This window comes from Miscanthus floridulus, chromosome 3 (assembly GCF_019320115.1).
Source record: "Miscanthus floridulus cultivar M001 chromosome 3, ASM1932011v1, whole genome shotgun sequence".
Taxonomy (NCBI): domain Eukaryota; kingdom Viridiplantae; phylum Streptophyta; class Magnoliopsida; order Poales; family Poaceae; genus Miscanthus; species Miscanthus floridulus.
In genome coordinates, this window is record NC_089582.1 from 89,655,417 (window position 1) to 89,676,954 (window position 21,538).

The 21,538-nt window shown below is 48.4% G+C and overlaps 1 pseudogene; it reads left to right on the top strand.

Annotated features, from left to right (window-relative positions):
- Window positions 1-21,538, top strand: part of LOC136546083 (uncharacterized) — a 93,286-nt pseudogene that overhangs the window by 18,194 nt on the left and 53,554 nt on the right.

A 21,538-nucleotide genomic window follows, 5' to 3' on the forward strand; every position in this document is an offset into this window, starting at 1 on the left:
AGTTTCTTGGGTGGATGTACGTCCCCTAGAAATTCCCAACAAAGACCCTCTTGAGGTCCGTCCAGTCACGGATGCTGTCGTGCGGAAGGAATTTGAGCCATGCCCGAACATGTTCCCCCACGCAAATGGGAAGGTATTAGATGATGAAATAGTCATCATCCACACCTCTGGCTCGATAGGTGAGCCAGAAGTCTTTGAGCCAAATGCCTGGGTTGGTCTCCCCAGTGTATTTGGTGATGTTGGTGGGCGGCCAAAAATGCTGCGGGAACGGTGCTATCCGGATACGCCGGCTGAAGGCCCATGGCCCTAGGCCCTCAGGGCTAGGGCTTTGGTCATTTGGCTGGCGGCTGCTCCTGGGGCATGTTTCACCACTTCCCTTGATGGTTTGGCTAGGGTCTATGTCGCCTGATACTATATGGTGGACGTCGTTATCGTGTTGAGCCTGACGCCGATTGTCGATGATGCTGTGGGCATCCTAGTGTAGAGAGAGCCACTCGTGTACTGGTGGTTGGCATGGGGTAGGCGCCACGTTGGACCATGGCACGACTATCGCACCCTGAGCCAGGCCTGATGGCTGTGGCAGCGAGTGAATGGAGCGCTCTATTTGGTGTGTCCTCGTCCCCTCGGTGGGGAGAGAGGGTGCGGGTCAGAGTTGCAACGTGGAGCTTTCCGCCTATTGGACGACGGTGGCTTCTACTAGAACTTAGAGGTTCCAGTAGACTACCCGCTCCTGGGGGTCGATGGGCTCGGGAACGCCGCGCAGAAGCATTGCCGCAGCGGCGATGTTCTGGCCAGCCCGGGTGAATTGAGGGAGATCGTTCCCCTCATTCATGATGTCGTGTTGGACCTGACGGGCGCGACCCTGAGGGCCACCTGTCGGGCCATGTGCATGGGGCGCAACGGGCCGTACTGACGGTGCCGGTGTAGGCAGCGGTTGGTTCTACCATCGTTGTTGTAATTCCTTGGTGTGTGCTTGCACAGACACGAGGGCCCCCGCACGTGGGTCCGGAGGGGTGTGAGTTTGCGTAGACTTCGCAACCACCGGTGGCTGTCCCAGAGCATCCGCCATAGCGCACTCCTAGGATGGACGGTGGCTAGGTGCCACGTCACCAGTGCTAGAACCGTCGCTCTCGCCCTCACCATCCAGGAGTTCATGGAAATGGTAGGAACGCAGCCTGCCATTCCCACAAACTCGGACATGAGGGGGGATGGTGCCAGCATCCTTTAGAGCCCCCGAGCGTATCCGTCCATGAAGGATGCGAGGCCATAGGGGAACCAATCATACGGTGTTTGTGGCATGGGCTGTACATTCCCTCCGGGTGATTGGTGGGAGATAGTAAATAAAGAGCAAATAGTAGTATGCATATTACTTACAGTGAGGTTTGAGCAGAGAGTTTGCTCAGAATGAAGCGCAGATGCCGCGTCATCGAAGTCGCGCATCCTGGAGTCGATGGAGGATGTCTCCCCGATGGGTGCCGGGTTGTGAGTCTCCTCGCAGAGGTGGAGTATGCCGAGTTGGTCGGCGATGAAGTCCAGGCTTCCAAAGAGGAAGGCCTAGGATGGCTCGAAGATGGGTGGAACCCATGTCCCGGTGGGCGAGAGTCCGGGAAACTCCAACGAGCCAAAGCAAATCATATCACCCGAGCCCACCACGGTGGGGGTGCCAGAAGTATGGGCCATCCGATGACCAAAAAAGTGTTGAACGTACAGCATCCTCCCCACAGATGGCGCCAACTATTGGTGCAGAAAGTGACCAACTAGTGAATATTTGTAGTTTTGCTGTACATTGTGATTGGAGGTGGCCTAGCACTCAATGACACAAGATTTATATTGGTTTAGGCAATGTGCCCTACATCTAGTCAGGGTCGGTCGGTGACTTTATTCCTGAGCCTAGGTGCTCGAAGTTTGCAGTGGGGTTACAAACGAGAGGGAGAAAGATGGGGTGTACAAGAGGTCCTGTAACAACCCAAAAATCCACACACCAAAAATACCAACTACAAAATTTTTCTCAAAACCTCCATGTGATGATGAGTGTCATGTAAAGTAACCCAACTAGGAGTTGCATTAGAAGTAACCCAACCTAAGTCAATACATAAGCATAGCATGTCATATGTTGATTATGATTATTAATTTCTATTAAATAGATGTTGCATACATGATTAACTTAAATTGTGATTTGGATTCTCATTGCTTTATGTTATGACTAAAAATTCTATAAAGTTTATTACTAAACAAAAATTCCCTAAACTCCAATGAACAAGTTACCGGAACCAAGAGAGAGGAGGGAGAAGGGGAAGAAAGGAGAGGAAGAAAGCACCGAAGCCGCCACGGAGGAGGAGGTCGTCGGAGCTAAAGACAGCATCGGCACTTCGTCACTGACGCGGCTCGGCACGGCACTGCACGGCCACACTAGAGCTGCATAGCCTCGCATGCCAGTGACCGTGATGGTTGACCATTGACCATTGACCATTGACTCATCGTTGACTGACGTTGACCTTGACCGGACCCACCTGTCAGTGACCCAAAAGCTTTTGGCCCCACCTGTCAGTGTGGATGACGTTGATGACGTCATGCTGACGTCAGCTGGGACCCACCCGTCAGCTCAGAACTGTGATGCTGACGTTAGCAAGCCACGTGGACCAACCACAGCATGACACGTGTTAGCCCAGGATTAATTCAGCCTTTATCCAATTTCAGAAATGATTTAAACTTCGGAAATTCATAACTAATTCATACGACCTCAGAAAAATATCAAACTAGGACCAAAATTCATCTAAAATCAAGCTCTATGCAATGAACCCATGTTTGAGTGCATTTGGCTCTTTTTAATTTCCCTTGCTTCTTTGTGCTATTCTATAGACGTCGCTAACGCGACTATAATGCGAACGATGCAGACTCAGAGGAGAACCTAACGGACGAGGACCGTGAGTACCATGAGAAGAACGGAGACGACTACACTGAAGGTGTCACATCCCACCCAATCTCGTAGTACCTATTACGCATGGCTAATATAGAACTGCTATCGCTTTACTTTACTGCTACAATTATATTATGCTAGGACTTGCATGGTAGTATGCTTGCTTGAAAGCCTTTACCTTGACGCAACCTTACCCCTGCATACCCTACTATTAGGCTAGACACATGCTTACTACTATATATTTCATTACTTATACTTCTACTACGCTTCTACTACGTGCGTGGTGGAAACTGGTGTTACCTAGACTATGGGGAGAGTGCTACGTGTGTGACTTGGGTGTGTGGAGGGTGAGGGTTGTGTCAACTAAGTTGGAGTACACAATGAGCCTGGGGCAAGTCTTGCTATGGGATGCTACTTGGGCACCCTTGGAAATGGATACCTATGGTGGGTAAATGGTATATGAGGTGGACCTGGGTGTGAACCTGTGACGGGTGGAGCCCGGGATGGAGGTGCTATGGTGGCATGATGAATGGAAACCCTAATGGAGACATTCTAGCTTGGTCATCCCTAAGGACTTACTAGTACTCAGATTCACCGGGAAGCCTTACGTACCACTCGCCCTATATGGTGCGGGACGGCTGGACTACTTGGTAGGATATTACCACTACTGCTAGGTTGTCAGGTTGATAGCGGACAGTGTAAGGAGGTACAGGGCATGGAGGATTTCCCCCACACCCTTCCGAGACTTCATGGAGACCTTATGGACTCGGCTCATGACTCACAGTTTCAGCCACCCTAGATTTGACTTGGGGTGAACCAGGGCTGAATGGTAGAGTGGCATTATCCTAGGCTAGCAAGCGGCCAGAATCAGCCTAGTTGACGATGGTCAGCGAGGAAGGCGGATCTTGTGGTTATGTAAAACCTCTGTAGAGTGTATGGTTGATCGATCGATACATGTGCCGACTTGTCGGCTATGGACCTTTCCTGGGTTTCGCTTAAACTAGATAGTGAGATGAGTCCTTCTCTTCTTCCCCCGTGAGAGAGTGTCGGTCATAGCCAGGGGCTACGGGCCTTGAGACAGTGTTGAGAGGGAGTTGGCCTGTCGACTGAGCGATGGTATGGTATGGAGATGGTGGTATGTCGATCCCAGGATCGAAACCTGGCTCAAAAAAGGGGATGGAGTGGAATGTGTGTGGGAATGGTGTTAAAACCTGACAAACTATTACTATTTACTTGATATGCTATTACATAGGAAACCCCAGCTTTTTAGGTTCCTTTGACTATGTCCCACTTGCATCCAATTTCCACAAAGCAATGCTCATAGGGATGGGAGTGGCCAGTACAAATTGTACTGATAAATTTTGGCACACAGGTTCTGCTGAGGAGTATAGCTCCGAGGAGTTTGATGGATGAGGGGTTCATGCCTACGCTCGAGTTTGGCGATCTTATCTTCAAGCTATTCTTAATGAATGCTACTTTTGATTCCGCCAATGCGGCGATGTAATAAATTATGTAATTCCGCACTATTTGTACTCTGATATTATCGTTGTATGGATGTGATATTCGACTAGAATTTGGGTAATGTGATCTACAATGATCTTATTACACTTCGACGCTGTGGATTTCCCTTCGCGGAAATTGGGGTCGTTTCAGGTCCGGTTGGCTTCGACCGGAAGGGTCGAGAGTGACAGGAACTTCGCTATGAGCTAAGTGTTCAAGTGGGTGCTTGAGGTCCGAACCTAGTGGTTCTGTGGTTGTGAGCTATCGATCTAAGGAACTCTAGCCTACTAGAATTGGTCTGTCCGTCCTCCTTGTTGGAGGGAGCGCATCTCCTTTTATAGATGAAGGGGATGGCTTTATAGGTGAGAGGGAGAGGGTATGGATGTTTTTAAGCCTTGTTGCCCACGCTGATGAGGATTAGATAATGGTAGGCACCCATAACACTGTTGATGTCCCTATAGAATGTCTGGTGCACGTGGGAGGTTGTGCTATCTTCTTCAGCAAGGGATGATGTTGGTACCTACAAAAACTATTTGATACCTAGAGGCATGTGAGGAGTCATGCTATGTTCATCTGGTATGGTAAATCCTAGTGCCATACCGCTATCGATGTCTAGAGACACGCGGGGGGGGGGGGGGGGGGTTCTTACTATATGGGAGTTTTAGCGGCCCCTACAATGCTGTAGAGGGAGATGTTAGTGCCTACAATACTATTTGTGTTAGGTGGCTACAGTGTACTATTCTGTGTAGGGTATGGTCCCTGGTATAATGGTTTTGACTTGTGAGCCTTGCCTTGCCTTTCTCCGCACGCCTTCTAGTTCCTACCGAACGGGCATCCCCAGTCGGATGGCTCTAGTCGACACTGAGTGCACTGGTCGGAGAAGAGCGGTGAGCAGGGTTCTTACAAGCCTCGGTCAGAGGGACATGGGGTCGGAGTCAGAAGTAGGGCTTGGGGCAGGCCTTCTGATCAGAGAGGCCATCTAGAGGCGACTGAAGCCCGAATTGAGCGCTCCGGTCGGAGAGTTGGGCCGAAGTAGCCGATGAGTGGGCGTTGCTCTTCCTGGGCCTAGCCTTCTAGTCGATTGCTGGACCATTCCTTTGCCCTATTGTTTTTAGACTCTTGGACCAAGCCTTGGCGTAGAAGCCGATCTTCGAGGGACCCTGGGTTTATGAACCCGACACAGTGTCTTCGACGATCATTATTTGAGGGAATCCTCGTATCCAAGTGGCAACAGTTATCTAGGTTGAAACTTGATGCAACCTCTTGAGTAAAAATACATGGAAGGTACCCAAGGACAAGTCCGCCTTAGAAATCCTTGCTAAAGAAGGATGATAGCGAGGCCTGAAGGACAACAAAAGTTGCAAGTATTCACCAACTAGAGAAACAGTACACTACCTAGATTGAGTACAATTTTCCTTCATGGTGCTATTGCACAGTGAGTTGGGTTGACTTGCACTGTACCAAAACTAGCCATGTTGGACTACTTTGGACATTGAGGCTTCTTTTCTAATGTCAATCAACAACTCAAAATTAAAATCTGAAATCTGTTGTTTGACACTTTTCAACTTGTTTTTGACTCGCAATGCCACAAATTAACTTATAGAACACCTTGACTGCTCAAACATTGTTGATATAAGAGGGCAAAAGCAAGGCACAAAGGGGTGCAAGGAGTCTTCTCTAGGGAACCTAAAGGATTATCTAATGACAAAACATTGACCATGTTGCTAATCTTGGCATCAATTACAAACACCACCTTCTATTTTGAGGGGTGATAGCAGTCCACAGAGAAATCGTAGATTCTATACACTTTGGTTTTTAGTTCATATCTCACAAACTACTTGTACATTGTACACAAATTTTAGTATTCATATAGATCCATGAGTGTCAACGAAATATGGTCGGCAGTCTACCTAGGGGTATGCCCAAGGTAGTAGATTGTCGGCAGACAGATGCGCAAGCCACAAACAAGACGGTGACGCAAGACAGACATGAGGTTTTTATCCAGGTTTGGCCGCCAAGAAGGCGTAATACCTACGTCCTGTGTCTAATTGTATTGCTGTATGTCAATGAGAGATGTTTTTTAGAGGGGTCCCCTGCCTGCCTTATATAGTCTGAGGGGCAGTGTTACAGATCTGGAAACTAATCCTAGCCAGTTACAATTGCCATAGGTGGCCGGATAAGGATTCCTATTCTAACCGACTAGGATCTTACTTGATCACCAAATCTATCTTGACTCCTTGTGTGGGACTCCGAATAGGTTGGCCGGGCCATGTGTCGTCTTTTGGTGGACCGGACTCTCTGATCTGGGCCAGCCCAAGCCTAGCCATAAGGGTATAGGGGTTAATACCCCCATAGCTAGTCCCAGAGCACCATGTATTATGCTACGACACACCATTTTAACCTTCTCCAAATAGTGAGGCTTGAGTTCTTGACATCTCTGACCACCGTTGTCACCAGAGAAGTAGGTTGTCCGAAGAATGTATGGTGCTCTTAAGAAAAAAGAAAAAGATTTCCATCCTGGGAAGTGTGCCCACTTGTACTTCTAAAAAGAAATATAAGTGCGTCTTGAAGCGTAGCGTCCTTGATCACTAGAGGCATAGGGGTCGAAAAACAAACACATTCACCGCAAGGTGAAGTGTGCCCACTTAGTCCCTAAGCCTGGTAGTAGGTGACGCAGGCACGTGGTGCTAGGGTCTAAAAAGAATTCCCAGTCAAGTCAAAAATCCAATCATAATATAAGCCATACGAGATGCACCGGTAGGTGCATCGTACCGATGTAGTCCCTGAGCTTGCTGGAAGGCAAAGTATAAGCCTTGTAGCAAGGTCTAAATAAATGTCTCTCAACAGTATGTGAGTACAAATCACATGTAGCCAAGGAGAGCGGTCTCTGAGCAGTGGTCGGGACACGTCCCGAGCACGATAGTATTCCTGACAATCAGTCAAAGCATAGGGGTCGATTAAATAAACACATTCACCACAAGGTGAAGTGTGCCCACTTAGTCCCTAAGCCTAGTAGTAGGTGACGCAGGCACGTGGTGCCAGGGTCTAAAAAGAATTTATACTAGAGTTAAGAATCCAATCGTTGTACAATCAATACGAGATGCACCGGCAGGTGCATCATACCGATGTAGTCCCCGAGCTTGCTGGAAGATGAAATATAAGTCTTGTAGCAAGGTCTAAATAAATGTCTCTCAACTGTATGTGAGGACAAATCACATGTAGCCGAGGAGAGCAATCGTCGAGCATTCTTCGGAACAGTCCTCGAGCACGGTAGCGGTCGGGGCAATCCCCGAGCACGGTAGTGGTCGGAGCAGTCCCCGAGCACGGTAGTGGTCGGAGCAGTCCCCGAGCATAGTAGTGGTCTGGGCAGTCCCCGAGCATGGTAGTGGTTGGAGCAGTCCCCGAGCACGATAGTGGTCAGAGCAGTCCCCGAGCACAGTAGTAGTCTGGACCATCCCTAAGCATGAGACATGAAGCGAAGAAACGAATGCCGCTTGTACTATTATTTGGTGTATTTATTTATCTTCTTACTCTGTCAAGTCCAATCTAACACGTCTGGTAAAAAAAGCAGACGGGTATAGCACATCATACTGCCTTCTTGTCCTTTCAAGCAAACAGTCGCTTGGCACCTGTAAGGAGGTGCGTCAGTGTGGGCCCTCTCACACTAGCAACGAAGAGGTGCATACACTAGTAACGAAAGGGCACGTATATTGGCATAGATCTCGAGGTTGTGAAAACAACCATCTGCGGCGTGTGCACATGTCTCCCAAAAATCTTGGGTGGACAAAATAGCGGAACTCTTGGTTATTTATAATATAGAACTGGTAAGTTACTTTTTATCGATCCCCATTACCATTCGCCGCCATAGCCTTCTTCCTCTTGCCAACCCTAATACCTCCGAAATCATCACCAATCACACCTCCACCATATCCACCTCCATCAGCAAGGGTGGATTCATGGCGAAGAGTGACGCCCAGAAGAAAGCCAGAGTTATGGCGAAGGAGTGGTGGAAGTCAAGAAGCAACGAGCAGACCATCGAAGACCTCGTCATCATGGGAGTACTCCACAACAAGGCACTCGTAGGATGGTGCACGCCGGAAGGAGAAGGGTACCCCGATCCACAACCAGGTGAGATTGTGGTTTTCGAAGATTTCTTCAAGCGGGGTTTTGGGGTTCTAGTGCACCCTTTCCTTCAGGGGCTCTATTTGTATTACAAGATTGGGATTTGCAATCTGCATCCCAACTCGAATCTTCTTGTCTCCACCTTCATTCATCTTTGCGAAGCATATGGTGGCTTCCAGCCCCATTTTGACTTCTTTTGCCATCTTTTCTGTCTGCGGAAGAAAGGAAGCGGCAGCTCGAAGATAGCCAGAGGTGTGTACCTCAATCTGTGTGATGGGATGAAGGCCCAATACTTGCACTGCCCTTGGAACACATCATTGGACGACTGGTACAAGAAGTGGTTCTACATCCGCGAAGAGCCGAACATGATCACATTGTGCGACATGGGGTTCATTCTAGAGAAGAAGAACAGCTGGTTATAGAAGCCCGAGCACTTGGAATAGATCTCAGAACTTCTTGAGATGATCCCATGTAAGAAACTGGATGGTTCGAGCATGGTCGGGAACTTCATCAGCCAAAGGATGTAGCCTTGCCAGAGGAGGGTACATCCTGGCTACGATTACCAAGGTAGCGCAGACCCAACTAGGACCAGGTGAGAGGCGCTTGACAAGATAGAAGTCAAAGCTAGGATTGGAGAGCTATTCAACTTAGCTAATCCAAATTATGTCAGGTTGAGCGACATTGAGCATGCTTTCAAGCTGGCCCAACCTCCCCCAAAGGTAAATTATGCTGCCTTGTACCCGTAGAGTTATGTTGTAACAGAAACTTACTGTGTTGTCGCCTTTATGTTTCCTAGAGTAATGGTCATGACAGAGCAGCATTGTTCGTGTCTCCACCCCCTAGTGTGGATTAGCCACAAGTTGCCGGCCCAACCGCCCAGACCAGCGCCAGGATCAAAGACGTCGACTAGGCCATACTTGGGGTTGGGGAGGAGGCAACGGCCAAGGCTGCTGGCAAGCGGCCAGTGGCCAGCAAGCGTCGTTAGGCCATCTTTACACTGTCAGATGATGAAATAGAGGATGCAAACATCTTCTGACTCGTCTCTCGAAAGAGGAGGAGACAACTAGAGTCGACGAAGCAGGGTGGCTCCTCCATGCCAGTGGGACTCGCATCATCGACCACTGCAATATAGAGGACAAGCGGCAAAGGGGTCGAGCATCAAGCCCCGGCGCCGGTACTGGTCATGGAAAGAGACCCGGTGGCACCCATAGAGCACATGGAGCAAGCACAGACAAAGAGACATGCCTTTGCTACATCATTCCGTGCTTCCAAGCTGTAAGTATTTGTAACCTTGATGTGAGCTTACAATTTATATTGAATACTGTTGTCTTCTGACCTTATCTCTGATATATTAGGTCAGCATCCACCAAAAATCCCGACCAACTAGCCGGGTGCAGCATGGCTCCACCAGCAATGGTAGAGAAAACTGCCCAGTAGCCGGCTATGGAGGAACCTATAGCAAAAAGTCTACTGGAGCCTCAGCAGATGAGCGGCTAGACGACAGTCCCCGAGCAGTTGGTCGAGGGGAGAGCCAAGCCAAGTACAAGTGCTCCGAGCACTTACCCTACTGAGGGGGATACTTTGGCCCCAAGGGTATCAGACCAAATCGAGGAGCAGTAGCCGGAGGTGGTACATAGCATGTTTGTCGATGCTATGGCCTATGGGAAAGCCATAGTGATCGCAGAGACTTCAAACTCCAGACCAGCGCCGCTACCCGAACAAGAGGCCGAAGAGGACGAAGTAGAAGAGGTCTTGGGCCATCCCTAAGACAAGTGACAACATGTATATGTGTCACACTGGTGGAACAACCAATGGGTTATGCATGAAGAAATCCCAGAGGTCGAAGAGACCATGAAAGTTGAACGAGCGGCAAAATGTCTAGTGACGGAAGTCTAGGTATGTTTGGCTTGACCACTTGATCCTGCTATCCAGTCAAACTATCTGACTTAGCTTTTTTACATGCAGGACTTGATGAAGACCGCAAGGTACCGAAAGAAGTGCTTCGACTAGATTGAGGGGATCACAGCAAGCAATAAAGAACTAGCGGCCAAGGTGGAACGCTTGCGCCACCAACTTGAAGCCACTGACCTAGAGAGGACAGAGCAAGAGGCATAGAACCAGAACCTGGTTGTCCAGCTCAGTAACAAAGAGCAAGAAAAAACAAGTAAGTTGTCACTTTATCACAGCAAGTGCATGACACGTGTTGTTGCATTGTTGGTAGTAATAGCTGTAGTGCAGGCTTAGAAGCCGAAGTAGTCCGTCTCCAAGAGGAGAATAGTCGTGTGGCCGTAGAGTGTGGTCGCCTGAAGGAGGACAACAAGAAACTGGCGCACGACCAGTTGCAAACTCCAGGACCGCACAACCAAGATGAAGGAGGAACTAAGAAGTAAGTGTTCTAGACCACCTTGCTCATTCTATTGCCCGCGTTATCTTGTCGTGGCGTGACATTTTAATATCTTGTGCGGTTTGCAGTTTTGAAAGTTAATGCCAAGAAGCATCTAGAAACCGTGATGAAAGATCGTGATGGCTGGAAGGCATGATGCCTAGAGATCACCGAGGATCGAGACACATGGAAGAACCGGTGCTAGGAAGTGGCAACTGGCATTTTGCCCATCCTCAACCTTATCGACCCAGCACTTACAGAGGAAGCGCCAAGGACGCTGCAGCTCTGACTGGTCGAGTGATGCCGAAAGGCATGTGAATGGTTCCAAGAGTTCGTGAAGGAGGTGGGTGAGTACACAGGTGCACATGTGCTAAGCATGGTGCATGCCCACTACCCCCTGATCAATCTCAAGCGCCTGGAGGCTGGGTACCCGAAGGAGGTAAATCCAGACAAGGCTAAGGAGCTTCGAATGACCCAGCTGGACCTGTCTTCAAAGATAATTGGCGACATTAACCTGTGTGGAGGTGGGACAGCACCTGTACAGGGTATGCCATCAACAAGCTAGCTAGAAATGCCATCAGTTGTGAGCCAACCGGTGAAGCCTGCGATCTCGACCAGCCAGGCATCGGTGGGGCCATCCTCTTCAGCTCGACCAGTACAAGAGTCCTCGAGACTCGAGCAGGATGTCAGAAGTAGCGAGTAGCAGGTGCCACATGCCCCGACCAGCCAACAGGATAGGCTAGAGCTGTAGAAGAAGGATGTAGTTGTGTTATTGTAAACTTGTACCTCTTCAGGCAAGCTTGTAATAACGTAACTATATATCATTATAAGCTTATTTGTTTTGTATAAAATGTATTTAAGCTTGAAACTCGTGTTGGCGTAACTAAGTGAGAACATGTTAGCGTTCTGTTTAGTTGTACCAGTTTACTCGACACGTCATCCTGAAAAGTTTGTATGGCCCTGATTTGGCATGTGGTCGCAGTGTGAGGTGCGTGACCTGTGCACACATAGATGCAAACAAGTCAAACCAAGGGGGACCTGCCGATCACCCATAGCGTAGAGAGCGGATCCCATGCACGTGTTGAGAGGAACCGGAGATAGGGCCTGCTCCGAAAACCCATGAAGGAATGGTGGTCGGCTTTGACTGGCTAAGTTAGAATAACCATAAAATTCAAAGTGACACAATCATAGTGGTCAGAGAAATCATAATAGCTTTATTGAATTAAATCGAAAGTACAAGAAGAGTACATATCTCAGTAGTTAAGCATAGAAACGCCTAAGCTTGTCGATGTGCCATGAATTTGGTACGTCCGTACCATCTAGGTGAGCTAACCTGTAAGACGTTGGTCGTGTGACTTCCTTGATCATGAAGGGCCCCTCCCATGGAGTTACGAGTTTATGGACACCAGCCTGATTTGTCTTCCACTTTAGGACCAGGTCCCCGACCACAAAGAACCGCTCTTTAACATTCTTGTTGTAGTACCTGCGCAAAACAACAAGGTATTTGGTTGTATGTACGTAAGAATCGAGCCGCTTCTCTTCTGCACTATTCACTTTTAGCTCCCATACTTCATTGACCTTGCCTTCATCAAAGTTCTCTACCCGTGCTGATCTGAAAGCTATATCTGCTGGGAGGACTACCTTAGCGCTGTAAACCATAAAGTATGGTGAGACACCGGTGTTACGACTGGGCTGAGTTCTGAGGCCCCAGACCACGGCTGGTAACTCTTAGAGCCATCTTTTGGGAGCTTTGTCATTTTTTCTGTACATCCTCTTCTTCAATGCACCCAAAATCATACCGTTTGCCCACTCAACTTGTCCATTAGCTCTAGGGTGTGCCACCAAGACGTATTTTACTACTATGCTCCTTTCATCGTAGAAGTCCCAAAAAGTGTTCCCAGTGAACTGAGTACCCAGATCAGTGATGATGCTGTTGGGTATGCCGAAGCAGTGGATGACCTGGTCGAGGAACGTAACAGCCTTTTCTAAGGATGCATGTACCAGAGGCATGTACTCTACCCACTTAGAAAATTTGTCGATCAGCACAAAGACACATGTAAATTTCCTAGGAGCCGGTTTGAAGGGCCCGATCATATCTAGTCCCTAGCATGCGAAGGGCCAAGAGGCTGGTATTGTCTGGATCTCATGTGCTGGTACGTGGATTCTCTTGGCGAAGAACTGACAACCCTCACAGTGCTAGACTAGCTTCTCTGCATCAGCTACCGCTGACGACCAATAGAACCCTGCTCGGAAAGCCTTGCCGACCAGCGTTCTCGAGGCCGCGTGGTTGCCACAGGAGCCGGAGTGGATTTGGTCTAGGGGATGTTCGCCATCCCCTCGGGTTATACACTTCATCAAGATTTCCTCCTTTGCGTTCTTGCGCCATAACTTGCCATCGACGAGCAGATAATGCTTACTACGACGCATCAGGCACTCGTTTTCTGTCCAATCAGTGTAACCACTGCCATCTGTTAGGTACTTGATGAAAGGTTCTCTCCAGTTGGGCTCATGCATGGTCGAAGGTGGCTCAGTGGTGCTCGACGCTGGAACCATAGCCACCAATTGCTTGTCTAGAGGCTTGTCGACCGTGGGATCTTCCTCCTCGATGAAAGGCGTGAGCAGGTCTTGGACGAATATGCCATGTGGGACTTTGGCTCGGGATGATCATAACTTTGACAGCGCATCTGCTGCTTGATTTTTGTCCCGGACCACATGTGTGTACTCGATGCCATAAAACCTACCTTTCAGCTTTCTGATCGATTTGCAGTATGCATCCATCCTTTCACTGGTCATGTCCTAGTCCTTGTTGAGTTGGTTGATGACCAGAGCTGAGTCTCCATAGACATAGAGACGTTTAACACCGAGCTCGACTGCAATGCACAAACCATGTAGGCATGCTTCGTATTTGGTGGCATTATTAGATGCTGGGAAATAAATCCTAAGGACATACCAGAGCTGCTCCTTGGATGGTGACACAAAAAGGAATCCTGCTCCTATGCCATCGATGTTGAGAGAATTGTCGAAGTACATCTTCCAATACTCGTCGAGCCCCTAAGAGGTAGGCGTACTTAAGTCTGTCCACTTGACGATGAAATCGACGAGTGCCTGAGACTTGATTGTAGTACGGCTTATGAATTCCAAGTAGAAGGGGCATAGCTCCATTGCCCACTTGACGATGTGCCCATTCGCATCCTTGTTGCTAATGATGCCTCACAGAGGGTACTCAGTCATGACCACCATGCGATATCTGTCAAAGTAATGTTTCAACTTTTGGGATGTTATCAGTATGGTGTAGATCAATTTTTGGATCTATGGGTACCTGGTCTTGGATTCATTGAGCACCTCACTAATGAAATAGATTGGTCGTTGTACCTTATAGACATGGCCGGGCTCGTCGTGCTCGACCACCATGGCAGTGGAGACCACTTGATTAGTCGCCGCAATGTAAAGCAGGAGTGTTTCGTCTTCTCTAGGAGCAGTGAGGACCAAAGGTGACATAAGGTATTGTTTCAGCTATGTGAAGGCAGCGTCTGCTTCCACCGACCACTTAAACTTCTCAGATGCTTTGAGCAGTTTAAAGAACGGTAATCCCTTTTCACCTAATCTTGATATGAAACGGCTGAGAGCGGCCATGCATCCGGTAAGCTTCTAAACATCCTTCACCTTTTTGGGTGGCTTCATGTCCAAGACAGCTTTGACTTTCTCCAGGTTAGGGCATATGCCGTCATGACTGACAACGTTGCCAAGTAGTATGCCAGAAGGAACACCAAAGATACACTTCTTTGGGTTTAATTTCCATTGGAATGTGTTAAGGGCTGCAAAGGTGCGTTCCAGGTTGTCAACAAGGGTATGTGCTTCCTTGGTTTTGACAACTACATCATCAACATAAGCCTCAATGAGGTCGTCTTTTATCTCGTCTTTGAGGTAGGCCTGTATAGCGTGTTGGTAGGTAGCCCTGGCATTCTTGAGCCCGAACGACTTGGTCGTGTAGCAGTAGGCACCAAAAGGTGTGATAAAAGATGTCCTGATCTGGTCGACCTTTTTGAGAGCGATCTGGTGATAACCAGAGTAGCAATCAAGAAAGGAAAGCAGCTCACAACCGGCGGTTGAATCTACGACCTCGTCTATGCGAGGTAAGCCAAAGGGGTCCTTAGGGCAGTGTTTGTTGAGATCAGTATAATCAACGCACATTCTCCATTCATTATTCTTTTTGCTTACAAGAACCAGGTTAGCTAACCACTCCGGATGATACACTTCTTTGATAAATCTGACTGCCAAAAGCCGTGTAACTTCTATCCTAATTGCCTCCTTTTTATCGCGAGCGAACCATCATAGCTTCTGCTTGATAGGTTTGGCCTTGCTATTGACATTCAAGGAGTGCTCAATCAAGTTTCAAGGTACACCAGGCATGTCATCAGGTTTCCATGCAAACACATCCACATTGCTCCTTAAGAACCTGACGAGCGCGTCTTCCTATTTGGGATCCAGGTTAGCCTTGATAAGGGCCGTTTTGCTGGGATCACCTTCGACTAGCTGGATCACCTTGTGCTCCTTGGACTTGATGTTCTTGCGTAGAGCCTCAAGCTCTGGGATCTCTAGGTGGTCGACCAAGGTCTTCTTGGCGTCGAGGATGGTCTCAGCCATGCGAATAGAGAGGTCGTGAGCCTCTGCTATTTTAAAGCTATCGTCTTCACAAGTATAAGCTGCGTACACATTACCCCTGAGGGTTAGAACTCCTTTCTCAGTAGGCATCTTGAGCACTAGATACCTATAATGAGGTATGGCCATGAACTTGGTGAGCGATGGTCGACCAAGGATAGCATGGTAGGTGCCGTTGAAGTCAGCGACCATGAAGTTGACGTAGTCAGTGCGGAAGTGGTTTGGGGTCCCAAACTGCACATGTAACGTGATTTGCCTAAGAGGTGTAGAGCTCTGTCCGGGGAGAACACCCTAGAATTGTGCCTCATATGGCTTGAGATTCGCCTAGGTTATCTTCAGGGCCGGCAGACTATTCTTGAAAAGTATATCGATGGAGCTGCCACCATCAATCAATACTCTGTCGAATTGAACTTTGTTGATACAAGGATTGAGGACTAGGGGAAAACATCCTAGTTCAGGTATTGCGACCCATTGGTCTTTTCTGCTGAAGGAGATCTCGCTGTGAGACCAAGGAGGGAGCCATGGATCAGCGATGAGGTTATCGGTGTTGGCCACATTCAAGCAAGCGCGGGCGAGTAGCTTGTGTTCCCGTTTGGTCTCGATGGACACTTTGCCTCCAATGATGGTGTGCACGCGATCGGTTGGCTTGACATACTTGTGACGGGGATCTACGTCTTCATCGTTGTTGTCCTCGTTGCGCTGTTCCCCTACGTCGTTAGGCTTGTCGGACGTATCCGGAGCCTATTGATGTGTGTAGATAGACTTGAGAACGCGGCAATTCTCCATGGTGTGGTTTGACTTGGGATGGAGCTGGCAGGGCCCTTTCAATGCTTTGGCGTAGTCTTCTTCATAGTTATGACGTCCGCCACCTTTTTTTACGATGTTGACCTCACTGTTGTCTTCTCGAGCACGCTTGCCCCTATAATCATCACGGCAGTTACACCGCTAATTACGTTGGTCGCGGTGGTCGTGGGAGTCATTGCGCTGGTTGCATCGGTCAAAATTGTCGCTCCGACCACGGTTGCCACGGTAGTAGTCGTGGTGTGGGGGGTGGTCAGAGCACAGAACCCTTGCTACTTCTTCGACAATTATGTTTTTAGCATCATCAGTGTCCGCATATTTCTTAGCAGTGGCCAGGAGCACTATAACTGATTCGGGTCTCTTGTAGAGGAGCTTATCCCTTAGGGCATCATGGAAGCGTAGGCCAGTGAAGAAAGCCTCAATTGCCTCATTGTCGAAGATTGACGGGACCTTGATGCGCATCTCTGAGAAACGTCAGACGTACTCTCACAGTGTCTCATCCTTCCAATCTCGGATCCGCTGCAGATCATATTTGTTGCCGGGTTGCTCGCAAGTAGCAATGAAGTTGTTGATGAAGGCTTGCTTGAGCTCTTGCCAAGAATCAAAATAGTTTGCCAGCAAGTTGACCAGCCATTGGTGACCTACATGGCCAACAGCGACTGGAAAGTAGTTAGACATGATGTGCTCGTCAGCCATGGGTGATCTGCACGTAGTTTCATAGAGCATGACCCATAATTCGGGGTTCTCCTTACCGTCGTACTTCTGAAGTTTTTTGAGCTTGAAGTTCTTGGGCCATATGACTTGGCGAAGGTGCGGAGTAAACTGCTTCAAACCCAGTGGGCCGTGGGTAGTATCATATTCCATACGATGATAGCTTTCGTGGGATGCACGATCATTGGCTCTCTGGTTGATGCGATCGCGCAGATCACGTCCTCCGAGGTAATGGCGGAGATCGTTATTGCCATCATGGCAATCTCGGTTGCCATCTAGATTAGCCCTGCGATTGTGGTTATCGCGGTGATTATCGTGGTTGTCGTCTCGGACATTGCGGCAGTTGTCCTCCCAACAACAGTTGTCATCTTGACCACCATCATGGCCACCATTTCTACCTTGACAGTTGTCTAATGGGTCATTGTTGCGCTAGCCACATTGGTTGGGTGGCTGTGAGCGACTAGAGTACTAGCGGCTGTGGCTTGACTTGACTGAGACGGATGGAGCCCAGGCTTGATTTACAATCTCTGCGGTCTGGCCATAGCAGCCGTCAGATAGGCTTGTATTTCATTGCGAACTGCCTGAGTTTCCAGGGTATTGGGTAGCCGTTGCATTATCGCCATAGCACAGCTATGTTGGCGCTTGGAGTCCTGAAGACCTATTTGTCCCCCACCCTGTCGAAGGCATTGTTGAGGTCGCATGGCTGGACCCTTATGCGTCGTGCCTCCTCTTCTGCTTCGGCTTTGATTTGTCGGCGATTAAACCGATCAATATTGCGTGCTTCACGTGCAATCCTTTCTTGTTCTATTTCGCCGACTACTGGTGGTTCATCATTACTGACAACATTGATCAAATCCCCTCGCCTTGGTGGAAAAGACGGGAATTGTGGGAACCCCGGGGCATGGTCTAGGATATCCAGATTGTATTCGACACCTTCATCGTTGTCATGCTAGAGCTTAGTGTGGACGGAGGCATTAGATGCGATGCCAGACGAGGAGCTAGAGTCACCCTCTTGGACTGTGTGGATAGATCCTTCTTGATAGTCCTCAATCCGGATCATGTTGATGAAGTTGCGTGGCTTCTGCCGAGGTCGATGTATAAAACACAGATCCAAGCGGCGTTGTATATTATACGTGTAGTTGGAGGTAGCATTTCGCAGGCCATAGGGCTGGGCCTAGTAGTTCTCCATTGAGGCTTCGTACTCGGAGAGCCGGAGACCCATCGCGGAGGCTGGCTGGCAACGAGCGGAGCGCCCTTTAGGTGTAGATATGACCACGAGATCTGTACCAAGTTGTGCAGGACAACTGGCCCAAGTTGGTCGGGTAGATCTGTTGTGGGGAGCAGTTACCTACTCATTAGTTTGACTTTGAATTGAACTTACTAGAGCTAGGGTTTCAGCGAGTTTGGTGCCAACCCGATCAATGGAGTTGAGCAGGTCGGTGTTGTCGATCTGCTTCCCTTTGTAGTGGGGAAGCAGACGACGGGTGGTCGGCATGGCTGAAGATGACACGGACGTGGTTGGAGCTAGATGTATCGTGGTCAGAGCCGTATCCACCGTGGTTGGAGCTATATCCACCATGGTCGGAGCCGTATCCACCGTGGTCAGAGCCGTATCCACCATGGTCGGAGACATAGCCGATGCAGGTGAAGCAGTGGTCAACATAGATTGAATCCACGCCTCCTCCGTGGTCATGGCGATGAAGTCGTTGGAGCCGATGGTCTAGGTGATCTGACCGACGGTGAATGTGAGGCCATTCAGTGTAGCGATGGAGCCGGGGATGATGACCATCTTGTTCACTTGGAGAGCAGTATGCACACCCCCTACCTGGCGCGCCACTGTCGATGAAATATGGTCGGCAGTCTACCTAGGGGTATGCCCAAGGTAGTAGATTGTTGGCAGACAGATGTGCAAGCCACAAACAAGACGGTGACACAAGACAGACACGAGGTTTTTATCTAGGTTCGGCCGCTAAGAAGGCATAATACCTACGTCCTGTGTCTGATTGTATTGTTGTATGTTAATGAGAGATGTTTTTTAGAGGAGTCCCCTACCCACCTTATATAGTCCAGGGGGAAGGGTTACAGATCTGGAAACTAATCCTAGCCAGTTACAATTGCCATAGGTGGCTGGATAAGGATTCCTATTCTAACCGACCAGGATCTTGCTTGATCTCCAAATCTGTCTTGACTCCTTGCGTGGGACTCCAAACAGGTTGGTCGGGCCACGCGTCGTCTTTTGGTGGACCGGACCCTCTAATCTGGGCTAGCCCAAGCCTAGCCATAAGGGTATAGGGGTTAATACCCCCACAATGAGTCCTCTAATTACTGACCAAAATTTAGCTCAAACGGACACCAAACAAATCATCTACCAAAATTGCTTTGTTCTAAATTTTTAGTGATCCGAACTGACAAAACATCTCACAAATCCGATGTTTTACTCAACCAATCCTTAAACCAACTTAAGACATTGTAGTACCCTAAGCAAGGAATGAGCTTGCCAAGTTTTATGATAATCCAACCATGTTTGATCCTCTAATCACCGGCTTAAGGATAACCGGTTTAGTGCCATGAAATCTGGACATTGTGGAGTGTGTTCTGCACTCTCTAACTCTTTTTTATGACAGCGGTAGCTTTCTCACTGAGGATGTGATGAGGACATCACTACTTCATCGCATGCAAGCCAAGTAGAGGAGGAGGTCCAGCATGGGCGTCCAATTCATCTTTTTCATGGTGGAAGCCCAGTCCAACTCAAGTTCGAGTCCGGTTCGGGCTCCAGGACCAGTCTGCCTTAAACTGGTCACCTAGGATGCATCCGGACTCCATTTTCGACGATCCATATATGGTTGAAAGTTAATTTGATAAGGAAGCCAATTCAAGTAGTTTCACGTCAAAAGACATTCGGATTCAATGGGAATCATCGAAACAATTTAGCGTCCATAATCTGCCAGGGTGCTGCGACACTGTCTTTTGATCCATTGGACCGTGTATCGTGTTTGGGCCCATTAGAGGACGCGTCCAGGGGGGTGACACCCAAGACTCTATAAATAGCAGCCGTCGCTCTCCTTAGGGTTTGGGTTTTGTTTAGTTTTTTTATTTCCTCATGAAACAGACATCATTTTGCTGCAACTGTCGCCGCCAAGGCCACTTGCTGTGAACCTGGCCCTAGTTCTTGATCTTGTTCGCCTGTGGCAATTAGTCCTTTCGAATAAAGACTTGAACTCCTTCTTAATTTCATAAGCCTCATATTTATTTGCAATTTCAGATTATGTTCATCCCGTTCTTGCTTGTGTTCTCAATTTGCTTGCAGGAAAGCCTTCTCAGCGAGGTCAATCGTGTTCGCGTGGTTGATAACCAATGGAGCAGTGGTGTAACGGTTGTGGGGGTCCGGTCAATCTTGGTTTGAAGCCTAGATCATGAATGTCAAGTCTCCACCAATCGACGCTATCATACCTTTTGGAAGATTGGGCCTAAGGAAGCCAATCCAAGTGGTTTCATGTCAAAAGACCTTTGGAATCAACGGGAATCATCGAAACAAGTCAGCGTCTAGAATCTGCCAGGGTGCTGTGACATCGTCTTTTGGTCCATTGGACCGTGTATCGTGTTTGGGCCCATTAGGGGGCACGTCCAGGGGGTGACGCCCAAGACTCTATAAATAGCAGCCGTCGCTCTCCTTAGGGTTTGGGTTTTGTTTAGTTCTCGCTCTCCTTAGCAGCCGTTCTTGATTTAGTTCTCGACGCTATCATACCTTTCAGAAGATCGGGCCTAGTCTACATCAAGTGGTATCAGAGCCCTTGTTGCCCGTTAGGTATAACTTTGTTTCCCCCTTTAGATTATTACTGTTTTTGCATTACCTACAGTCCACCAAAAGCCAAAAAAATATACATCGTCACATATTCCCTGTCCTATAGCCTCATTGTGCCGTGCAAGTACGTCTCTAATTTGCGTTGTTGAGTTTGTGCCCTAGGTCAAGTTCTTGTTGCTGGTTTTAGATCGTTTTTAAGTCCGGTTTGTGTTTTCCCCTTTGTTTTTCATCATAATCCGTGAACACCTTCAATTATTGCTGTGATTCCTTTATATTCATCAAACCCTAGTTCACACCATCTTATTTGTTACACTTGTCTTCACTGTTTTCATCAAATCCTTGCTATCGTGACCAATTTTGCGCACATTGTTCCCGTTTTGTCCTCTAATTCGGAGTCCGTTTTTAAAACTGGTCTAGTTTTCGCATACGAACTCGGATTTTGACGTTCCATATATCAAAATCGATCAGAAATTTTTTTTGGATCCGTCCATCCCTCGCCTTGTCGGGGTCGGAGATTTTTATTTTGGTCAAAAAGTGGTCACAAGATTCTCTTTTCGTGGTCATAAGGTCTTTGTCGATTTCGAGCACGTCTTCTGGAAATTCCACAGGCCACGTATTTCACTTGTTTAAGCTCATATTTTCT